The 25,023-nt window shown below is 37.9% G+C and overlaps 1 long non-coding RNA gene across 2 annotated transcripts in view; it reads left to right on the top strand.

Moving 5' to 3' along the window:
- LOC310883418 overlaps positions 1–25,023 on the top strand; it is a 245,831-nt gene that overhangs the window by 119,909 nt on the left and 100,899 nt on the right. Inside the window, exon 3 of one of the 2 annotated variants that reach the window (XR_014573523.1) lies at positions 22,885–22,986. The exons of the other annotated variant lie outside the window; for it this stretch is intronic. This is a non-coding gene — a long non-coding RNA (uncharacterized lncRNA). The remainder of the gene's footprint in view (positions 1–22,884; positions 22,987–25,023) is intronic. 2 annotated transcript variants of the gene reach the window in all.

Raw genomic sequence — 25,023 nt, 5'->3', positions numbered from 1 at the left:
GGTATACAGAACAACACATTCTATTTCAGAAGCCAAATGTGATATCCTAAAGTTGGAACCATTTGTAGCTGTGCTGGAGCAGGTCAGAGGCCAGGTAACAAAAGTAAGAAAGAAACCCTCGCCTCTCTTTTTTACAACAATAATTGTTTGTCTGCCCATAGAAAGGTTTCCTCCATGCTAGTTCAGCTGTACCTGGTGTGTATGAGAATCCTTGCTCGAGCCTTTTTTACTGCTCTTCCCCTCTATAGCAACATGAAGTTCAGCTGAAGTCTAGGAGAAAAAGATCTGTAGTTTTATGGTAGGTTCATGCTGTGGTAGCTTTACCAGCAAAAGTGAAACTTTGCAGGCACGGTAATTATTCAGTTCTTTTATATTATTCCCAGGGTTAGATACAGTAAAACATGTAAGTCGAGCAATTAAATTAATGAATAATGCCAGTGTTGTTTTATATGTTGCTTTATTTAATAGGAAATGGAGAGGGGGTGATGACTGTGGAATGATTAATTTCTGATGCACACTCATATATTAGCATTCCTTGTGCTTGCTTTTGTGTGTGTAATTCTGCATTTTGACAGAGAATTATTAACTGTAACTGGTTCAAAACTGAACGTACAAAGATTAAGTGGCCTCCTCACTGCATGGAAAAATGTTGCTATGATATCGGCTTGCACTTCTTTATGTTCTTTAAAAGTTAGATAATCGAGGGCTAGAAGTTCTCCAGGACATTTAACTGATGGATATAGCAAGGGGGCAGTAAGATCCAGAAGCCTGCTTGGGCTTCTGCAATGTGGTTGCTGCAATACTTGAAGACATGGGGCTTTGATTGAAACAGCATGGTACCAATTTCAGCTGTCACCTGCGAACAGCATTGCAGTGGTTATATTTGTTTTGACACTCGAAATGCTGGCAGTATGTTCTAGGTCTCGTTTGAGTGCTCCCATGGGATTTATAGAGATTTCCTATGCTGTCCCTAGATGCCAGGTCTGGGACAGCGGTAGACACCATCTTCTGAGTCTTTGGTGCTTCCGTGCAAGCATTAGTTGAACACTTATGGAACTTCTCGGTGGAATATATTGGAACTGAATCAGTTCAGAGGGAACAGATTTATCTGGTCAGTACCTGGACATTTAATATGTGCAATTCACATCCTACTGTGAATTAACTGCCACCCATTCCCAGATTATCTCAGAAGTATGTGCAGCAGTCTTTGCTGTGACTGCAGCCTGGATATACGACACTTCCCAGCAGGGAATGATAATTCAATGATAATACTTCCCTCCTGAGCAAGGTCACGGTGAGGTAAGAAACATTGTTAGGTGTGTTGGTACCCTAGCAAAGAGTAGTTGGATGGACGCTAGTGTAACATTTTGTAATATTTATGGATATTAATAATGCATTTAAATCTTAGTTTCTACTAATCTTATTTTGCTTTAAACTCTGGCACCAAGGAATATCCCAAGGTCAGGTCATATGTGGATAAGGGGGAGATAGTGGGACAAAGGATCTGTACAGCTGCATTCCAGACCTTTTGGCTATAGGACATAAAACTTGGGTCCCCTTTGTGCACATCTGTTTCCAGATCAGAAATTAAAACAATATATATATAAGTATGGCATACAGCAATATTTAGTTATCTTTTATATATAATGAAAAAGATGTTCTGCACATATGAGGTTCTCTTGTCTTCAGTATTTTTAGTTTTGATGTGGCTTTCCAATTGCCTTTAGAGTGTCTGCAGGGTTTTCTTGCATTTGCAGGGAATTTACATTTTGAATTGCATATGATGTACTTTCTGTACAGTATTCTAGCTTCTAACTGTCCTTTTGATTATTAACATTTTTTGACACAAGTCAAGGTACTTTGCTTCTTTCTAGACACACTTCTGTATTTTCCCCCAAACCATTTACTGTCCAATATGCTTCTGTATCCCTTTCTACAGGCAGGTATTTGCATTTCAGTTGTACCCTTTACTTGCAGATTAGCCTAATTTGTTCTTCTGTTTAATCTTTACACTTCAAGGGTATTGGGAAGACAAATGTTACTCTGAATTTTTAGCTTTCTGAGGTTTATTTTAATTGACAAAGCTCTTCGCTGAAGAACAGCCCATTCTTTTCCAGCTCTAGCTTTTCTCGAAGGTGAGCTGGAGGGGATGGAGACCATCCCCTGTCACCAGTGGAGGCCAGGGGCTGTTGCAGTCTGGCTCAGCTCCAGGGAACCCTGCTCAGCACCAGCCTCTAGCCCAACTCCCTCATCTTTGGCTTCTCTAATCCGAGTTTCTGTGTAATGTTTATTCCTGGCCACCATTGCTCACAGGCACTTTGATCCTTGCAAAACCTCTTGAGAAAAAACAATTCATAGAACACCATCAGAGTCACTGTCTCTGTTTCTTAATGACATTGATCAGCGTTTCTAAAATCAAACAAGTGTTTTGTGTCATTTAGTTAATTCAAGCAAGGTTCAAAAAGATACTGTTCATGTCAGATACTGCTGGCTTGTAGCCACCTTCCTCATTGGTGTTGCTTTCTTGCAATTTTTTGTCTACCGGCTTGGAATTTCATTTACACGAACCTTATACCACTTTGGCACAGAAGTTTATGACAAGTACTTCTTGGAGGAGTTTGAGCATTTTCCCTCTTTGTCCGAGTAAACACTAAGACAAAATTCCCAGGTATTGGTATCTATTGTGTTGGATGAGAGTCTTTGTGACTGCTAACTGTGTTCTGATGGAATAACTGTGATTGCACCTTTAGGATTAATTCCTGTTTAGGGGACTTTAAAGTATAGCTTGGATCAAGTGGAAATTTTTTTAGTGCTTCAAAATGGCACTGATAGGGATGGTTTGGAGACGTTCTCTTATACACACAGTGGATTGCAGAAACTTACAGAAAATGCACTTTCTGTGGGAGAAATATAGACAAAGAAGATTTTATCCTGAAAAAAAATAATCTAAAAAGTCATAACTGCTACAGTAGTTACTTATTTTCTACTGGATTTAATTATTCTCTCCAGTGTAGTTAAAAAGCCCCCAATATTTCATTCCCATAAGAGCAGCTGTTACTATGCACAAGCTTGCATTTGTGATTGGACAACTTTTAATATTTATTTGCTATCTTTGTTGAATTTCAGTAAAAATCAGTTAGTTGAAATTATATTTATTATCCACATTGGTTTACAGCTCCATAATGCTTGCTCATAAGCTCATTCCCTTGAAAACAATACCTGCTTTCATTACAAATAAAGGAGAGAAGTGTCATATATCAAGGGCTCTCTTGTTCTGGTTTTCATTTTACATGAATCCTAGAGTTGCAAGAATGTTTAGATAAACAACTCAGCTTTATATGACATTTATATGACTAAAGAATTTAGAGACTGTTTGACTTTTAGACATGTCTATTGAATTCCTTGGTGTCTTCTCAAGCAGGGCAGCATTTAGCGAGAGAGTGAGTTTCAGAGTCTGGCTATTAAAGACAAAAGAAATTAATTTTATTTATGTGGATAAGAAGAAAGTAAGTTGTGAACTCTTGCTAAAAATGGCATTAAGGAGTACTGGCTATTTACACAATATACATTTGTACAATGTATTGGTACACATTGTGATTGTGTTCGATTAGCAGTTCCTACTTGATTTTCAGCTCCCTTTGGGGATACCCATGTTTTACCTATTATCACCACGCACTGCCAAATGAGAAAAGCAGAGCACACACCATGGGACCCAGGTGTGTTCAGCAGGGTGAGCTGGCAGAAGTGCAAGCTAACATCAGGCTGCCTGCCAGGACAGAGGCAGGAGCAGACATACAGCTCGCCTGGGCTAGCAAATAGATCACGCTGCACTGGCAGGCTGGTAACAAAGCACCTGGTGTTTCTTTCCAAGGGTCAGGATCAATGTCTTCATGCATTTCAGTCAATGCTGTGTGTGTGTGTGTGTATATATATATCTGTACACCATTTCATGCTTCTCATGAGAACGAGGTATATAATATATCTAACATCTCATATATATGTATGTATCCATACTCCTGTAATTACCTAGGGCACACAGATATTCTAAAGTTTGTTTTTGTGTCATGTATGAGGTGGCTGCCATCCTAATTTGAACTTCTTGCTAGAATCCCAGATTTGTTGAAGAGGTGTTTCCTCTGAAACCCCAGAACCTGCTGTTGTTATCAGCACCACTGATGTTATTCTTTCTGGAGCGGCAGCTTGGCGTGCTGGCGGTGCTGTCCCAGAGCTGCCTAGCAACCTCTCCTGCAAAGTTGCAGTCTGGAGCTCCTGGCTAGCACCTTCTCATCTGGGTTTTCTTTATTCTCTCACCAGACCGTGCATCAAAAGCTGTCCAATCCCTTTTGCCTTCAGGAATGGCAGTAAGGGTGGATTGTCACCTGTCAGGTCTGACTGTCTTTTTCAGTTCATCCTAACACGTATTTTTTAGCCTCTTTACTTTTACATTTACTTTTTTTCCTTTTATTTTTTTCTTTTATTTTGTTGTTGTTGCTATACCAGGGACAGTAGAGGCTGTAGTGCTTGTGAACAATACACTGGAGCACTGCCAGTTACCTGGTCTCTCAGGAACTAATGAAAAGAGTAAGACAGGATGGGTTTACATGGTTGACTTGTACAAACAGCCATTGCAGGGATTTCACTAGAAAACAGAGAAAAAGGAGAGAATAAACATGAAGCAGTTCTCTTCGCCTATTAATATGCATAACAGGAGCTACTTCCTGAGGCGTCTCTATTTCAATAGAGTAATTTGGAGTATTTTTGAAAGCAAATGCAATTAGCATTGATTCTTTTTTTCAGAATGACACTACTTAAGGTACCCAAATGCGAGCCCAAGATGTCCTTTTCTTACATCCTCTGAGAGAATACTCCAAGACATGCACTTCACTTTCTGTCAGGTGGAAAAGGCTTTGTCTGACACCTCTCTGCAAACTCACACGAATGGCTCCTTTCTCTCAGTTTACCTCAGTTGTGATTAATGGACTTTCTGCACCAGTGAAACACATTTCTAGGAAAACCTTTTTATTACTGTTTCTTGTATCAGGTCTCAGTGCCCCATTGGGCTAGGCGTTGCACAGACACGTGATATCAACTTTTCAAATTGCTCAGCGTTGGCTTTAGCATGTACAATTAGGCTGGAGAGTCCCTGGGTTCTCAGAGGCCAGCAATGAATTGTGGCTAAAGTTTGGATCTCAGGAAGCTGTTTTTCTCTGGCTACTGTCCAAAACGCAATAGCTGATCACCCCAGCATGTACCCTCCTTACAGGTCCTATGACTCCCCGGTTTGTGTCTGTGTGGGAGGCGGCACCCGTCCCCCTGGAGCTGCTCCCGGGCTCTCCCCGCAGCGAGGGGTGCTGGGCCGTGCCTCCCCGCTCCTGTGAGACTGGAAAGCAGTACGGGCACGCAGCCACACCGAGGAACTGGAAGGACCTGTGTTCCCTATTTCAGACGTAATCCAAGCACCTGTACTTTCCAAATGGTTCTCCAGAGTTGACCCCAAGTAAGAAATAGCTGACAGTCCAAGCAGTTTAGATACCACACTCGCCAGATGTGCAAAGAGCATGCTTAGAGCTGTGCCATTGCAATCCACCAGGTGAGAAACTGAGGCACAGCGGGATTATCTGATCTGCTCAAGGCCTAAGTGTGCTTGTTGCAAGGCTGGCAACACTAGCAGTTTTGTCCAGATTTCTCCAGTTTCCATCAATAATTTAATTCGTAATCATTTTCCTTCTTTTTCATTCATAAAATGCTATGAATAAATCATAGGCTGAATTTACTTCAGAGGTACGTCTCTCATGTATTTATTTATTTCTGGACAACCGCTATGTCATTAAACAGTAGACAGCGCTGGCGACTAGTTGTCCTAGCAGGTGAGCTGGCAGTAATCGCAGGAGCTTCCAGGGCTGATTCTTGTTTTACGATCTCCTCTCTCACACTCCCCTCTCCAGTTCCAGAAGTGTTTGTTCCTCTTTTCATCACCGTGACATCTCACTGAGGGCAGAAGGGTGACATTGCCACTAATGCTGCTGTGAGGATTAGCTGGCAGCTGACAGACTGATGGCCTCACCGCTGTCTTCCTAGGTGGAACAAGCTTCCGGAACTGCAGGAGAAAAAGTATCTCACATGTACCTGAGAGGAGGTGGGAGGTCTGCTCTCCTGTTTGTACCCAGAAATGCCACCAGCAGCTTCTGGTGGGGAGAGAGGAGGGAGAAGAGAGTGTAGCTTTGAAATATGCTACCCAGGTGCAAAATGAATGGGAGAAACTTGGAATACAAAATGAATTTTCTCATAACAGCTAAGGAAAAAAAAAATGCAGCAGTTGATAAATGCTCTTGTTTTGTAAGTGCAGCATTCTTTGTCAGCTCCATGTTTTCAGTTCTCCAAAGCTCAGGAGAACTGCTGTGAATGATGTGCTCAGGATTTTTAGGAGCTATGCACTTCCTTACATTTGTTTCTCTTCCTTATCTTATTTATGTGAGGTTAGACGCACACATTATTTCAGCCCCAAGAGAAATAGGCCAGCTCATTTCAGCTTTTCAAAACTAGATGAAAAAGAGACTCTGTAGTCTAGATACTATTTTAAGGCTCACAAACATAGTCTCACACATTAAAGATTCTCCTGAGATAACGAATCTGTCATTGTTTTCAGAGTGGGATGCAGAAAATTATTTTTGTACCAGAAACTTTCAAAAGAAAACCAGAACTCACTTCTTAAAATTGAAACAAAACCGTTAACTGCGATTACACAGAGGGCCCTTTTTTTCACTCTAAATCATAGACTGTTAGAATCTGTACAGTTTGATTGCTCCCAGCATAGCACGGCCTCGGCCTGACCACCGTCTTTCCCAGAGTTTCAAAGGCAGTAACCAGAGGCAATGCAGCCAGCAGAGGGATGGCTGGTCACTGCTGCCTTGGGTGGGGTGAAGCTTGGAACACGTGGGGAATTCCTCAGTCCCATCACTTGGTGAATAAGCAAAAGAGAAGCCCAGATTCAGCCCGGAGCAAAGCAGGCAGAGGGAGGCCTCATGGCGGCCTGCAGCTCCCTCACGAGGGGAGCGGAGGGGCAGGCGCTGAGCTCTGCTCTCTGGGGACAGCGACAGGACCCGAGGGAACGGCATGGAGCTGGGACAGGGGAGGGTCAGGCTGGGTGTGAGGGAAAGGTTCTGCACCCAGAGGGTGGTCGGGCACTGGGACAGGCTCCCCAGGGACGTGGTCACGGCCCCGAGCCTGCCGGAGCTCAAGAAGCATTTAGACAACGCTCTCAGACATAGGGTCTGGGTTTTGGGTGTTCCTGTGCAAACCCAGGAGTTGGACTTGATGATCCTTGTGGGTCCCTTCCAACTCAGGATATTCTATGATTCTTTAAGAAAGGGAAGCTTTAAAGTTCTTAGGAGGTTGAGGGGATTACATACATAGGCCGTAATGTCCCTTACAGCGCAGGATATTTGACGGTTCTATGATTTTACGAGCTACACTCAAAGACTGCAGGTGGAGAATGAAAAGTGCTGCCCCAAGTAAGCTGAATTTGTGTGTGTTTTTCCTGTTCTCTGGAGATATTTCAGTTTAAAAGAGCAGAGCAAAATGAATGAAGCAAAGTTTTTTTTTTTTTTTTTTTTTAACTGGGGATCATTCTATCGAAACATGAAAAAACTGTTGGTGTTCTCTTAAACACAGACATCCAAATTCTGCCTCTGGTGAGGAGTCACTCTGACCTCTCTCTGCAGTCTGCACTGCTGAGATAAAGAAGCTTGTGGCAAAGAGTTTGCATTTCTTAAATCTTTTTGAAATGAAACAGAAAGTCTATATTTTTTGGATGTGAGTTCCTGAGAAGCCTGGGCTCCTGAGCCCTTTCTCAAGCACTTGAGCTCCCTACTCTAGTAGTAGCAGTGAAGATTGGCAGGGCACCATAACACAGAAAGCATGCGTAGTGGGATCAATTGTTTAAAAACATTAATATTAGCCTTTTAAAAAAATAATATTATTTTGCAGGATATTAGAACTTTTTCCATTTGGAAAATCTCTGGAAAATGGAAGTCTGAACTTGGAGTGCATGTAGGAAAAAATGGCATTGTCAAGGGATCTTGCTTAGCTACAATGTTAGCAAGGGAAACATCAAGTCTGTGTTTTCCAAGCAGATTTAAAAAATCCTGGTGCTTGTGTAATTTTGATCATTGGAGAATAGGGTATAATCTTGCACTGGGAATTTTGCAGGCAAGATTAACTAAATTATTTGTTTTACTAGATTGACATAACTACAAAATTGTGCAGTGTTAGCTTGCCTTATTCAGGAACTAAAAGTATATAAGGTCACTCCTGATTAAAGTCAATGGATAGGCAGGGTGCATTAGTTCTAAACATTGTTGTCTTTGGTTTCTAAAGATTATTAATGACCAATATGCAGGCATACTCGACTGCATGCTTGTCTTGCTCTTCAGTCTGTATCAAACACATTTTCCATGTGTTGAGATACCATGGCTGAGAGCTGGATCCCTATGCTGTGGCCTTTGTTTGTTCCCTGAGTTGGTATGAGTTACCTAGCAGGGCAGTGGGAGCGCCTTCAGGGACCTGTCTGTGTATTTTCAGAAGATAACAGTATACCAAGAATAGCTAAAGAGAAATTCTTCTGTTTAACCAATAAACTGATAATGTGGAAAGTTGTACCTGTCTGAATATATGAAAAATAGGTGAATACATATCACAGCTCTGCCTGGTTTAAGAAGTGTGAGCATCATGACACTAAGATCAAGATCCTTTCTTAATTAAACATTAACCTTCCTTTCACTGATGTTCATTTTTAGAGTATGTTGTGGTACGTCAAAATCATGAAAGTCAGGCTCAAGTGACCATTTTATTGATAGTTTAGATGCGTGATGTTCAGTTCCAGGGGAATTGCCTACCCAAGTGCACTGCTCGCTGCACTGCTTTGCCAGTTACTGGCAAACAAAGTAACAAAGTTACTTTGCCCTTACTACTGGTAATGGACATGGCTATAGAGCAGGAAACACCTCTAAAGATGCAAACACATTTAGAAAGGAATTTGTATACCCCGTGTTCATTTATTTTTAATGGGATGTAAACACACAAATTTATAGATGTCTCTGGGAAGCTCATCCTCGTTCATTTGGGAAATCTGCCAAAAAGGATGGCAATTGCTTGAGCTGGAATTAATGTCATTATTTTTTGTTTGGAGGTGGAAGGAAGGGCACTGATTTTTCCAAACACCTGGCAAACCGGACTGACCTAGACCAGCCATCCGCTGAAAAATTAAATTCTCGGGAATTTGTTTTAAAAGATTTTGGCTGTAACACAAAGTTTTTCTGAAGACTGTGAACTTGTAAATCATGTAGTGTCACCTTGGAGTGGTATTTGACACTGTGGTATTCACTTATATTAAAGCTTTCTCAGTATCCATATCAATTGCTTTTGTAAACAAAAATGTATTCTACATATGAGATGTTGCTCTCTTGATTTTGCCCCTCTGTCACTCCCCTTAACTCCTCGCCAAAACAGATGTTCCGATAAAATGGTATGTCATTTGTTCCTGAACTTTTCTTAATGATTGTGGTGGCATTTGTAATATTTCTCGGAGGCAAGTGCAGCAGCTGCCACAGTAATTGTTTCACTAAGTGAATGGAATATGTTTTACCACCAAAAAAATCCAGCTATGATTTCATAATTATTGCTTCCCTTGATCAGCTCCAGAGCTAGGCACTCACTCTGGTAAGTCTGAATATTCCCCATTCCTAAATCCCAGGAGTGTACAAAACTCAGTGCTGTATGCTGTTTGTTGTGCATGTTTAACAAATATTTTATAGATTTGAAAGATTTTGCTGGACAAACCTGGCAGGAGACATTTTGACTTAATTTCTTTGTCCTGTTCTAAGCTCTCCACCTTGACTGGCCCTTATGCAGACCCATCATATATAACACAGGTGTATTTCCTATGAGGCATATTTGGTCTTCCTTTCTAGAATCTTCCATACTGCTTTTATTTCTTTTTCTGATTCTTCTTGATCAGATTCACAGGAAAGGATTCAGGTAAATTTCTCAGCTGTTCTGTGGGGCTTTGTTTTCTTTTGTTTTCTACCCAAATAATGAAAGGAAATTAAAATGTCTTATGCTTTCTGCTATAGACAAAGATCACGTAAAATATAAGACAGTACATGCTCTCTTTGACCTTGGTTCTCCCCTTTCTCCACTCTTCACATCTTATGCAAATGCTATGCTCCAAGGCAATAATGAACTTATTTCATTAATCACAACAATAATTTATACAAAGTTTGTTTTTAATATCCCAGCCTATCTTACCAGTACTTTTTCTAATGCTTCTAAAAAGTTGAAATTGCTCATATCAATCAGTCTCCATTTTTACACAATTAGCTGCTGTGAAAATAGTTTTTAGTTATCTATTAAAAGCAAACAAACAAAACCAAAATGAACTACCAGCTCTATCTCTGCAGAACACTCATAGATATTCTGAGCTTGTGATTCTGCCTTGACGTGCTGAATTGGTCACAGTTCATTAGATCACGATTTGAAGGGCTGCAGATGTTTGGATGTAGAGATTTAATTTGATCTATTATACTTATTTAGGTCAGATATGAAACTGTGATCTAGGTCCATATCTAAATTCTGAAAATGTTACAGTTCTATCAGTCCTAAAATGATTACATGAAACATATTTGGGGTATCTGAGACTGCTGTCTTGTACACTGTCAGTTGCAACTGGCCCTACAAAGCATTAATGTCATGATATCTTTTCTGTTAGCCATTTATAAAATGCCCACAGCTGTAAGCATAATGCTCAGGGACAACCAGAAAACCAGTCGTTGCACAGTATTTAAGAGCAATGTGTTTAATCCTAAATACTAGTTAACACAAAAGCATTGCTGAAATTAATGCTTGTTCCTAATTGAAACTTCTAGAAGTTGTGGAGTTTAAACTCTGATTTTAGAAAGCTTGGCAGTAACCTGTGAGGAAGGGATGAGCTATAACTGAAGTTATTTCTTTTTTTTCTTTCTTTTTTTTTTCCCAATTTTTTGGAAGGGACCTCTGTAGACTTAAGGATATGTCTTTGTTCTATTTGAGAAAAAATAAGTATGATGAGCAATGATTATTTCCACATTTGTTTTGGCATACTTGTGAAGCATCCAATCTGTACAGTCATCTATATTTTTCCACATTCAGTCAGATAATAAAACGTCTGGATTCAGAAAGACCCTTGCTTATTACAGTGTCTCTGGGGAAAGGAGTGTCTGGTAGAAGATGTTTACTTCATTTAACTGCTGTTGGCTCATCCAGCTGATGTTATTTGAATTTACAGTAGAAGTGAACCTGGTACTAAAATGCTTATTTTTATTTATTTATTTTTATTTTTTAAAAGGAGAAGGCAATAGTCTGTGGAATATTCTGTTCTATAACAATGAGAAAAATGCTTGTAAACTGAAATTTTTGCATAAAATGTAAGTTTTTTTAGAAAAGAAAACAGGAGAGAATGAACTAGATCTTCTAGGCTTAAAATTCTAAAAAATAATCCAGAGAATTTATGACTGCATCATTTTGCATATCTCAAACCACCATTTTCTGGTCCCACAAACGGAGATTTTTTCTTCTGTTATTGATTAGCCTTTTCTGGTTTTCAGTGACACAGATTCCTCATTTACATCTACGTCTATCTAGCTGTCTCAAGAAAGTTTCATTCTCAAAAGTGTATATACATTCTCTTGCAAATATCACAGTGGAATTTAGAAGGTGGTGTTTACCTATTTCAGCTAAGCAAAAGCACTCTGAACTGGCGATCTCTATGTTCACTGAAGATCTCACAAAATACGTTTTATAATATCTTGATGTGCTTATAATGTGTGTCCATATATGATGAATCTTTATTGATGAATTTATGGATGTCAGAAAATTTGGATAACCTCAGGTATATAATTTATCCAATGGGCAGCTAATTCATGATAAGTGCAACAGGAACAAGTAAAGGAAATGGCAAGGTATTGTCTTTGTTAGCAAATTAGTGCTGCTATTTTGTCTTTTCAGTTTTTTCAATTATCTTAATTTAATTTTGACAATTGAATTAATCAAAGAAAATTGTCCTTTTTAAACTTTGCTGTTCAGCCTACTATTCACTGATAATATTAAAAAGAAAGTATATTAACTGTCGCATTCAATTTTCAGCATTAAAAACATTAATGTCTGGTTTGGGGTTTGATCCAAATTGTGGCGTAGAGAATCCAGGTCTTCTATTTCTCATGTATTTCTTGCTGTCTGACAAATGAAAGTGATATGACAACTTTACGTTAAAAAAAAGAATTTAGGACTGTTGCGTATACCTATATATAGTGAAATGCATAGATGTTCTTTTATCAGCCTTTCCATATCAAACCTAGACAAAACAGTAGAAAGCTAACTGTCCCTTTCCTGCTACAGATCTTTCTAACTTCCCCTGAAAGCCCAGCTTTGCCTATCTTTTTCTGAGGATTTATATACTGACAGATTTGATTTAATTGTCCCTGCCAGCGTATTCAGATAACCCTAAAAAAAAAAAAAAAAGATTTGGACTGCTTTCATAATTTCAGAAGACACCTGATGAGGCAGATATTGATCCAGTTCAGTCAGAAAGAAACAAAAAGACAATGGGACACAAAGAAGCCATAAAATATACATATATATATATTCTCCAGTATACCCTTCAAGTCAGAATAAAAAGTAAGACTTTTTTATCCTTAAATCAACTTTTAAGTCATCTTCCACCCCAGTTAAATTGGCTCTTAGGAATGCCATCAGTAATATACAGCAGTATCTCTACTTTAGAGATATTAACAAATCCATACAACCAAAATAATTTCAAAGTTTAAAAATTTAAAAAGAAAAAATATTACTTAAAAATTATTTTCTTCATGTTGTGAAAGGAAAACACCAGTGTTGCATGTCTCAAATCTTTAATTGATCAAAAGGCAATACTGACGAACTGTGTGCGTGCAGAAGAGGTGAGGGGGCTATACAGTAATGGCTAGCAAAAATGAAAAATAAACCTTGTAAAAGCCACAGAGTGCATAATTTCAAATTTAAATAATTAGTTCTGAGACAGGCACTCTGCAGAAGTAACTGTTTCATCCAGCACTCCATGATCTGATTGCATGTGATCATAAATCAGCCTTCCCACTTGCCATTGCCTTTTTCCCAGATAACAATTGGTTACAAAGAGATCAATCTTTTGCTGCAAATACTTTCATTTAAATGATTCATCGGATCATGTTTATTATGAGCAAAAGTGTACATGATTTTGTACAATTCATTTTGATTCATTGACTTTCATTTCAGATTCAGAATAAAAATAAATGTTGGAATTAGATGTGGAGGAGACATTCTAGTTTCTGTCCAGCCCTTGGTTGCTATCAATTATTCACAATAATCCTTTATAACTTCTATAATTTTTTCTTACAACAACACTGCAAATTTGATGGAGGTATCTATAATAAATAGAAGGGGACTGAGGACATGCTGTTTGATTTGCTCAGGGACAACAGAAGAATAAGCTGCAAACAGAACAGCCTTGGACTCAGTTGACACATGACGTGACCTCAGCTGAGAGATAGCTGTTAATGTGAGATTTCTTATTGGAAGAATAAGTCTTGATAACTCCAGCTGGGTAGCTGGGTTGTTCTGTCAAAAATGATAGTGGATTTATAGTCACCAGTGGGCTGGCAGGGGAAGGGATTCAGTATATGCTGGCATACAGATAACAATCATAGATATAGGCACCCAAGTGCCTATAGAACAGAACAGTTAAGAATAATTTCCCAGAGCATGTAACACTGGACCAGCATAAAATTGTAGTTCAATTGTTTGTTTTTAGGCCTTTATCTTGTCTATTGTTAAATATTCATGGCGGATTCAGGCTCATCGGGTCAGACATTATGGCCTTTTTAGGGAAGAGGAGGGCTTCCTTATGCAAAATAACCTGGTAGTAATGGCATTTGTAAGGGATTAGCATTTTCTTAGGTTTGACACTGCTGCAGTATTTTAAGGTCTGAGTTTTCCACCAGCTGATCTGATACCCATGATGTAGTTGCAGCCCCCAGCTGAAGTTCTAGAAGATATTGTTCAGCAGGGCTTCCAGGGCTTGTGCTGCAGACTCCCTCCTTGCTTATTTACACGGATCCTTGGACTGTGCCTTTTCAAAATGGGGTCAAATATACAGAAGGACACATGGAAATTAGGGAAAAATAAACATTAAAGTTTTCTCATAGTCTAAATATGAGTTGCTTCATTTTTCCAGTAACATCATACTTCTTGAAATGAAATTGTCAGAATGAGGACCATAAGGGAGATTTAAAGGCATTTAGGCACATTACTCCTATTGAGATAGCCACCTGAATATCCTATAAAAAAAAAAAAAAAAAAAAAGCTGACCTGCTCTCTTCAAAAAAGAGCTTCATTAAGCTCTAAATGCAATATGCAAATTGCCTTTATAACCTCTTCCTTTTTACTATCTGCTTTTGCATAATGTAACAACAGGGCTTTGAGATTCATGCTGTGCTGTTTCTGCTGGGCAATCAATATACATATTGACATTGCAGAACAGTGATATAAAGATTGCTCTTTCCTCCTGTAACACCAGATCATTTAAACAGCAGCTGTCTTTCTTATGAGGGAAAAAGGCAGAGTAGTTATAATTTTGAATAAAAACCTAGTCAGACTTTTTTCTTCCACCCACTATATGCCAACTAGAATGTATCAAGTAAAAGACTCTCTTGGGAGAAAGACTTAATAGCCCTTTTCTAACAAAATCAAGTTTAAGATTTAATGATGTTAGGAAAAAAAAAAGTTTATTTTAACATAAACATTTAAAAATAAAACTGCGAGCAGATAAATGATCCTTTGGCTGAGATTCATTTTAAGGAGCCTTTCTGCTCTTTCAAAGCTAATAAATTGCTGCCAATAAAAAATAACATGCAGAAATAAAAAGGCATTACAGATTCCATATCAGGCTTTCCAAAGTGCACTGAAGACAGGGTAGAGCTTTTGCCCAACTTCAGTAAGCAGCATTTCACATCTGAAGTGAGACAGTTTTCAGAAAATGTGTTACCTCCTTCTTTAGAGGGGAAAAATTAGAACCCTTCCTGCCCCTCTTCTTGCTTTAGAGAAGCCAACTGACCTAAACCCCAAACAGTTTTGTTTTCCCTGAAGTAGGCTGTGGAGTGATGCGTGGGTTACTCCTAAGAGGAAATCACACTGCTTTCAATATCTTCTCAACCCAGTAGTAGAGGATCATTTTGGTACGTTGTGGTTCCCCATTCTTGCATCTAGTTTGTGCTCGGCTGACAGCTGTTATCTCCATCGCTGTTCTGAAACATGGTTCTACGCAGGTGAATTAAATCAGTGTATTTTCGAACAACTGGGATTTCAGCTCAGCTGACTGTATGAGCTGGTACAAAAAGATAATTACTTGCTTGGTTATTGTTTACATCAGCTATCATATTTCAGAGAAATGGGATATAAATATTCAAGGTTGGTGTCATATGGTTCCTACTGTATTTTCTTACAATATAACCAGGCAAACAGCAGGTGGATTATGCAGAACAGCCTCTACCGGAATAAAGCTGTAATTGAAATGGACATTGATGTCACTGAACAATTTATCTTCCTTAAAAGGGTTTTGCTTTACAAAAGAAGCTAATTTAGTCTGGGAAATTAAATTGATAGCCATGTGGGAGCATTTGTCTAATTCACTTACAGAGTTGTATCATTAACCATGATTGTTTGATCAATATTTACAAAACAGTAGAATTTACTCAGTTGACAGATGTCAGAGTTACTCTCCTCATTACTGAAAGTAGATTCTTTGTGGGTAACCTGCAACAACATCCACCTCCTCAGGGACTCAAAATGCTAATATGGTACTAATAATGGATTTTTAAATACACAGTGCAGTCTTCTACAGTGCTTCAGTAGGTAGCTAAAACCAGGAAAAACTTTTCTAAATCTATAACATTAACGTACACCAGATAAAGAAGTTTTGTAGTGACCTTACACCATTGGATTAAACCCGAAGGATCGTGGACATACTGCACCAAAGGGCTAGAAGAATAATTATTTCTTTCATGTGGATATAAGTAAAGAGGGTGCTTCAAAGAAGGAAATGTTTCTACAATTACATATGTACTGCTAGGATTACCAATTCTCCCTCTTTAATCTTAATTTTCTTGTCTCCATTTTACTCTATTTCCATCATGTCCATTTTACTTATCTCTGTAGAATCTTATGTGAAAGACCTGTGGAAGTTGAAGTTATGCCAAATGTTTTTTAGACTGGTACTAGAAATTATTCATGCTGAAAAATATTCTATATGTTCCTACTTAAATAATGCAGAGAATTAGAGTGTTCATTCACTTCATTAAAGCTTTCATTCATTCCTATGATTCATATCATCATGTATTCAACTCTACATTGTGTGAAACATGACTATAGACCACTTCAAATGGCTTATCTGATCTTAGATCATCATTGTCCTATTTTGGGGAGAATATTTTATCAAGAGGCTAAAATATAAGGAAACTCTCTCTTCCTCCCTTCTCAATTAACTTCACTTAATAAGAGCCCTTTCTTTTGTCACTGCTTTAGTGAGTTCTTGATGATTTATCACTAGCAACACTTCAGAGTCTGGATGCTGCTAAGAGATACAGAACACTATATACTCAGAGCAAATTGTAATCTCATATTTTGTCAAATAATTTTATATAAAGGAATTTGGAATATTCCTTACTAAAAGTCTCAATATTTACAGGGGAATCTGAGCTGAGAAAATTGCTATGTAGATTTGGATGTGGGATTTCAGAGCAAGGAGCTTCATTCCCTTCTGTTGCAGACAAGGAGGCTGTTTCTGTCCTGGGAAAAAGTGTTGTTCCACTGAAGCCATTAGAGCAATGGTGACTTCTGAGCAGAAAGCAACTCTGAATGACATCTATTCAGGAAAGCTGGCTACAAATGGAAGCCCAGCTTCTCTCTGCACACACAGGGACACAGTGAGAAAATGATAAAGGCAGGAAAGGATCAGATCCTTTCTCCTTTGTTTTAACTCCATATTTTCCCATTTTAGTACGTCTTTCAAAGTTAGTAGACATCATAACCTTTGAGATATTACATGACGTATTCTAATTATAGTTCTGTTTATCAGTCTCTCCTAGAAAAGAGAGCCCTGATTATGATCATTTGTCTGTGAATCCTGACTGTTTTCATCACTTTCATAGTTTTTAACTTCATCTCTGTGGCTCACATTTTCACTGAAGTAGCATGAATGTTAAACTGGAGGAGTTTCTTTTAAAGTAAATGGAAATTATTCCTGATTTGCCCTGGCTACAGTGACATCAGATTTTCATTCTTTATTGTTTCTTACTAATTTTGGTGCCCCTTTTTCTCCTTCTCCCCTCTTTCTTTTTAATGATATTTTTTCTTTCTTAGAAGCTTCTGTGCATCTTGGCCTGGTTTTAAAAATAATGCAGTTACTTCTGAATGACAAACAACACAGGAGCAGTTTCCTCTGTTTTTTTTTCTTTTTTTTTTCTTTTTTTTTTTCCACTTGACTTGCCTTCTGCAGTTAAAATAATATATTTTCCACTTACATAATTTTATGTTCTTCTTAAACCAACATGCACAATACATAAAACACAAGTAACTTGGCTGGCTCTCATTGACATTTAAAACCAGAAGCATGACTGTGTTATGTAAAATATGTCTCTTTTCACTGCATTTCCATTTTATTACTTTTCTCATATTGTAAACACTTTAAAAAATATATACTAAGCTATTAACCAAATATCATGGTGCTTTGAGATGCCCAACCATCAGTACATGTAGCAGATCATGACTCATACAAGGAGCTACACATCTGTTTGGGGGGATAGATCATGCCTTTGAATAATATAAAGCAATTTCACTGACACCTGATCCTTGTGTCGGCATTTACCAAGTATTTATCACATAGGCAGTAAATGTCACTTCTACAGGAGTATTCCACTGTGTGCAGCGTATGGGGGAGAGGTATCTGACCTCTCATCTGGCTCCCTCTTTCTAATCAGTAAATGTGAAAGTGAAATGAAGCCAGGCTTCTCCCTCTTACTCATACCTTCATGTTCAGCTGTTTCAGCCCAGGAGTTGAAAGCATAACTCCTCTCTGCGACCTGTTTGAATCCAAGGCCAGGATAACACACATAACATGAAAGTGAGTTTTTAATTCTCTTGAGTATGAAGTCAATGCCATCTGATATCTAGTCTTTCATATTTTATGGGTTAAGTCATTCAGATTTCTTGACTTGGTAGTTATGTAAGAATACAAATGCTTTGTGCAATCCTATACTCAAATTCAATTTCTTTAGGTCAGTGTACCATGAAAAATCAACTCTAGGTTTTCCAGGTAATGGAGTGCCATATGCTTGAACTTGTGACTTTAATTAAAATTGTCAAATCGGTACTTTAGAGAATTGTATTTCTTGGATTTCCTCCTGTTCTCTCTGGTCCTGGATTGAAAGTAGGAAAATAGAGAAAGACATGGTGATAGATTTGACAGCTGACCTATTACTCTCCAAGAAAATGATACCATGATGGACCCTCACTAATAAGAATTCCGAAGGTATTAATGTCACTTTCAATCTAACAAATGTTTGACCTTTATTATGGTATTACAGAAACGATAGCTGCTCACACTCACTCTTCAATTTTAAATGCATACTGAAAAATGTTTAAATGTGGAAAGCCCACATATTCTAGGCAAGTTCAAGAAATTGCTTCTGACTTCAGGCATTTTCATTACTTTATGAATGACACAATAAGTGGGCTCAAGTTGAAGGTGGCAATCTGAGGAACTAACAATCCTGCTCATCAAACTCCATAGGAGGTTTTTCCTTCTTTGGGAAGCTCTGTGATATGACTCTGCAGATTTTCATGGGTGTAGCGACATTCCATGTTCTGGGAAGAAAGCCAGAAGTTTAATCCCATTTTATAAGTGACTGGGGCCAAATTCTATTCCCAGAAAATTAAATGAGCGTTCTGTAATGGAGTTCAAAAGGATTGGGAATTGACCTCTATCTAATAACTTTCAGAATAATTTATTAAAACTATTTTACTTTTTCCACTATTGTATTGTGGACGCAAATTTGTACATTGGGTTTCAGACTCAGGCAGAAGGAAAAGCAGCTAAATAAAGATTGAAATTCCAATTATGTTAGCTTTATGCCTAATTTATATTTCTCCTAAAAACAATACAATGCATAAGTTCATGACTTTATTGAAAAATGTTCCAGGAAGACGCATATCTGCAAAGAGGTGCTAAATAAAAGAAACAGCTTGAAAAGCATAATGCCCTGATCTCATTATGTCAATGTACACGACTACATCCAGACAAATACTGTCAGACCAGGGCTACAGAGGGAATTGAAAGTCACTCTTATATTAGAAAATGAAGGACAAGAAATCCGTAAAGTATGGAGCTAGTTTAATGTTAAACAGCCATTTTTATAATACATCATGTAAGTGATTAATCCTCAACTCCTTGCTTTCCTCTATAAACTCTCCTTGAGTAACTTCTTAAGCTTATTAGAGCTCACTGCTTTATTGAACTTCTGTGATAAAGTATTTCCTATGATTAGCCTTTTGTCTGGAATACTCTCCATGGCAGAGTATAGTTGTTCTACCCAAACAGCTTTGCCTGTGACACTCGTTTGAAAATCTCATTGACGTGTATGGAGTCATTCATACTTAGCAGATAACTAGGTATTTAACAAATTCCAGCTGAATGTAAGTATATGGATTAAGTTAATGCACAGTCAATATTGTCATAATGAATGGATCCTTTAATGAATAGGCAACTCTCATTTTTTTAGATTAGGACTTTCAAAGTAGTTTTGAGGGATTAACATACTAAATCCCAACAGTGCTTTTAAGATAACCTAACTTACTTGTGTACACAAAAAAAAAATAAAAATCCTCACCAAGTTTGGTCTCTTAGATTTATGTGCAAAGGAGAGAGAAGAGAGAAATAAGGTGGGGTTTTGCCAAGCTTTATTTCATTGTGTTGAAGAATTGCTAACCCTAAGTCAATTAAACGGTACTTTAACTAATGGTTAAATTGCTTCAGCTGTCTCACTTGGCTTGTCACTTAAAGAAAAGTATGAGACCATATAGTTTAGGAAGAAAGTTGTTACGAGGAAATTCTTCACTCAGAGGGTGGTGAGGCACTGGAACAAGTTGCCCAGAGAAGCTGTGGATGCCCCATCCTTGGAGGTGTTGAAGACCAGGCTGGATGGGACCCTGGGCAACCTGGTCTAGTGGGTGGTTTGTCTGCCCACAGCCAGGGGGTTGGAACTGGATAGTCTTTAATGCCCCTTCCAACCCAAGCTGTTCTATGGCATGATTCTATGATATAATGTGAAAGCAGAATTTCCAACACTGCATCTTCTAAAATAATTCCTTAGAAAACCTGTGTCAATGAATGGTTCATTTTTTTTTTTTGGGGGGGGGCGGGGGGTGGGGGAAGGGGATAGACTGTAACCTGATGGCATTTCCAGGCCTATTTTCCAGTTTTATATTTATATTTTATAATATTTCATTATTATATTTCAAGTTCTCAATAGAATCCATTAATATAAATGCATCAATTTCTGGAAAAAAAAATCTAGAGAGAAAAGTGACAGCAGAGAGTAATCTGATTTCTAAGATAGCTGTCTAATGTTGTGGAACAGCAGCCTCTATTCCTTGACCACAGAGGGATGAGAAAAATCCACTCTTAACAGCCCTGCATCCTTCAGGAACAACAACAACCTCCTTCAGTCTTGGCAGCGGTCCTTATGATGGAAGTAATCCTAATTGTGGGGCCTATGGAAGTCTTTTCGAGTTTTCATTGAAGATTTTAGAACGGAACACATTATAATTTGTCTTAACATCCACAGAGAAACTGAACAATATAGGATAAGATTTTTTTTCTTTTTTAAAAGCAATTGAGAGAAAAGGCCAAGGGAAAAAATATATACATATATTTTTTCTTAGGCTTCCCAGTATCCGCCTATTGATATAATGTGGATTTTGTTATTTGTTTGCTTGTTTGTTTTACAGAAGCAAGTGCCATTTCACTGCTATGTTTAATTAATTAAACACCCCTCAGTGGTCTGTGGACAAAGTCTGTATGAGTTTATGAAACTCACTGTGTTTTTCAGTCACATAAAAAAATCCTCATGAGATACTGATGCTGCTGATTGTTTTTCTGTCTTTCAGTGCACCAGCTGTCACAAGCTGTGCATGAAGCAGTGATGCTCTACTTCAGAATTATTCCTGGATTCATCCTAATGATTAGATCCCTTAAATCAGCATGTGCTCATTTATGAAAATAACACATATCATTTAAGTGAGTTCATACCATCCCTTCCTCCTAATGTTCCCCACTGAAGAGATAAAATTCTGCAGATATCCACTGGATGCTTACAGACTGATTTCAGCACGTTTGAACAGTGCAATGACTATTCCAGTTCTTTCTTCCACAGTCTTTTAAAGACTTTTTAAACGGTGTTTCTTTCTGTCTCTGAGTGTTGCTTCAGATACAAGGTTATACGGCTTTGAAGTAAGCTATGTCTTGGCTAAGAAACTGGCCATGATCCATCATATTTCCATTTGTCACACTTTCTTTTTGTAAGTAAATAATCTGTCTGGATTATTTCTAGTCTACTGATATCTATGATTTTTTATGTGCAGTGCTAAGAGCTGTCCACAGTACATCACGTGGAGAGGTGTGAAGGCTGTGTAAGGTCCTAGAGGCATTCCTTCGTTACTTCTCTTCTCCTAGAAGTAATGAAAAATTAAACACCTGGGCCTCGCACTGTGTTTAGTATCTAGTTTCACTGCTTACTCATGGCAACACTGGAGCACAGAGCATTCCTGCTGTCTCCTGTAAAGCCCTGAACTAAGATTTATTTAAATAGTTTCTTATGAACAGTTGTGTTTCAGTTACATTATTAGGGGTTAAAAAAAAAAAAAAAAGCAAGCAGCAACAACAACAACAAAACCACCTATTAATCTGATACCAACTGTAATGATATAAAGCTGTAATTGTTTGCTATCAAGGAAGTCTGAGAAGAAACTTATTAATATACAGCTTATCTGTCCATATCTCCAGTGTTTCTTGCAGCCTGCACTCTGAAACAAGAGATGCAGGTGGTTTTCAGAAAGACTATGACCCCCCCCAATAATTCTTCTGTTCCCACTTCGCCAACTTTGTAATCTGTTTATTTCATACTTCCTGGGACTGGGAAGTTTTTAAGTTCTCAGCTTTGGGACCATACACATATTCTTAAAGTTTTCATTCAAAGTGGTATTTCTGTTCAAGGATGGAATTTCTTGTGAAAACCAGAGAGATCTTTGCCAAATTGATAGAAAATCAGAGGCTGATGTGGACAGCCTGTATTTGAGGAAGACAGTCTGAAATCAGAGACAGCATAACATTAAAACTTGAGTACTCATTTCTCACATTGCCTTTTCCTTCCCTCTATCCTTTAATCTACCCATCCACAAAAACCTTTGAAAGACCTTGATTTTGTTGTAATGTTCAAAAAAACAACAAAAAAAATGTTTTTTAAAAACTTAATTTTGTGAGAATGGAACCATTTGCCAATTAACACTGCTCATGCTGAATAATGAGGACCTCACTAAAGGCTGGGGTAAAGTCCTGCTCAGTGCCAAGAAGCCATCCTAATTGGGTGCGCAGTAAGGAACGGAGCGTGTGCGTGGTGTTCAGCTTCAAGCACTGCTTGCGTCCTCACTGAAGTTAGTGCTTCTGCTAATATGGCTCTCTCTTTAATCACGTTTAATTGCTTTGCTGAATCACACCATGTTTTCTAGGCACGGAATAATTGAAGATAATCACTTTGACCTATTGCAACCTTGGGAAAAGATGTTTGGAACTAGACTGGAAAATGTATTGAAAAATAAAGAGGGGGGGAGGTGAGTTTTGAAAAACTTTTTGCTCTGTTTTGAATCATCTGCCTATAACCATGAAAAGCATTAATTTTCACTCTCAGGTAGTTTTGTGTATGTGACCAGTGGCTGTTCTAACTCCAATAAAGTGGGACACGTCTCATTCTTGTCACAATCCTGAGTGAGTTTATTAAAGTTAGGCTAAACAGCTAAATCCCAGTAAAGCTGTTTTCTGTGAGGAAAACTCTTCTACCAAGTTGAAATGGGTAGTAAAATAGCAGAAAAGAATTTTTTTCAAAACTAAATTTCAACAATATCTTATTTTCATAGTTCATTATGAAACTTTTAGTATGTTAAATTTGAAATACACTTTATTTTGCAATATACATTTGATATTTTATTAAAAAAAAATCCTGTAACAGGAGGAACTTTACTGGTTTTGAGTTAAACATTTTTAAACTCCATCTTCTACACAAAAAGAATTTCATCATAGTTCTTGTGTTTTTTTTGTTTGTTTTTCTTTTTTTTTTCAGTTTCTGATCCCACTATGAATCATAAATCTTCAGTAACTTTTTGTTTTACAATCAGGTTTTCAATATAATTTAAAAAAGGTCAGAATAACATAATTTAGTAGTGTGACTGAACACAGTAATGGCAGCTCCAGGACAGCTCTACAAATTAATGTTATTTTCAGAAAAAGTAGAGTGACCATATCTTCCAATAGTGAAGTGTTCCAGGACCTTGTCATTGCGTTAAGTGGAATGATAACCAGTTGTGAACAAACATTCCTGTATACAAAATTCTCTGTTTCATTTTCATCTGTTTGGTGGAGACTGTCAAGAGAATTGTATAATTCCAAATGACTCATAATTACATTTTGGGCTCAGGCAATATGTACGTATAAATCCTGACAGGACATTACTCAAATCCTTCGTGTACTGCTGTCTCTGTGTGACTGCTGGATGCTGTTTATGCATTGATTCTTAATATACTCTGCTTATAACTTCCAATTTCTAAACATACTCAGCTGTAGCATAAAGCTCAAACAAACCTTGTTACTGCTCGATATACATTAGGACAGCAAATACAGTCTACAGAATTATACCGAGACTGAGAAACGATTTGCCCTTCATTCTTTGAATTAGCCTATTTAGGGTACTGAATGTGCTCTGTCTTCTTAAAGTTTTCTTAGATGAAAAATCTGTGTATTTCCTTACTGACATCTGGAGTGAAGCAGTTAATGCTGCCTGCTTAGCAGCATATATTGTCATTGATTATAACTGCTGGGTGACACTTTACAAAGGCATTGCTTTGTGCTGCCATTTTCAAGAGCATATCAGCAGGGTCGTGTGAGTTCATCTGTTTGTCTGTGTATTGACATATATATTTGGACATAGTTTTTAAGAAGGTATTTAATTTAACAACAGTAAAAAGCAAATCACTTAGAACTGAATTTGATGTGCTTCCAAGCATAATGTGTAAAACTCAGCTTGTGTAAAGTCTTTGGAGGAAAGCATGAATATATCCAAAGCTTTTCTGGCTTCGTTGCAAACCTGAAATTATTCTGATGTTTTTTTCAAATTTGCATGGTTTCTCTGAGTAAAACAGAACCTAATTGCAAATGACCCTGAGCTTAATTACAGTTGATTATTTCAGTGTTAGAAATCATGTGCCCAGCATGTCGCACCAAATTTCAAATAACCCCATAAAGAAACAACCCTTATTTACTATAACTTCTGCAGAGCATAAAGATTCAGATAAAATGGGAGCTATTTTTCCCTGAAAATAGGAATGAAAAAAGAGCTCTTTGTGCTAAAACAATAAGAACTTAAGAGATTACTACTATCTTGCAATTTAGAAGGCTGTAATTTATCAAAACATCTGTCTCTTTTGGAACCAGGAAAGGAGAGTTTGAGCAAGGATATTTTCCTTTAGTTAGTTGAAAGGAAACTTCATTTTAATTAAAGGTCAAATGACTTTCTCTTTGACTTAAATAGTGGAGGAGGAAGATTGTAAGAACAACAAAAAAATTGACAGCTCTGTTTTCTTCAGGGTGTGCAAGTA

This window comes from Anser anser (assembly GCF_964211835.1).
Source record: "Anser anser genome assembly, chromosome: 18".
NCBI lineage: Eukaryota > Metazoa > Chordata > Aves > Anseriformes > Anatidae > Anser > Anser anser.
Note: the sequence above shows the minus strand (reverse complement) of the source record. Positions and strands in the feature narration are given on the sequence as shown.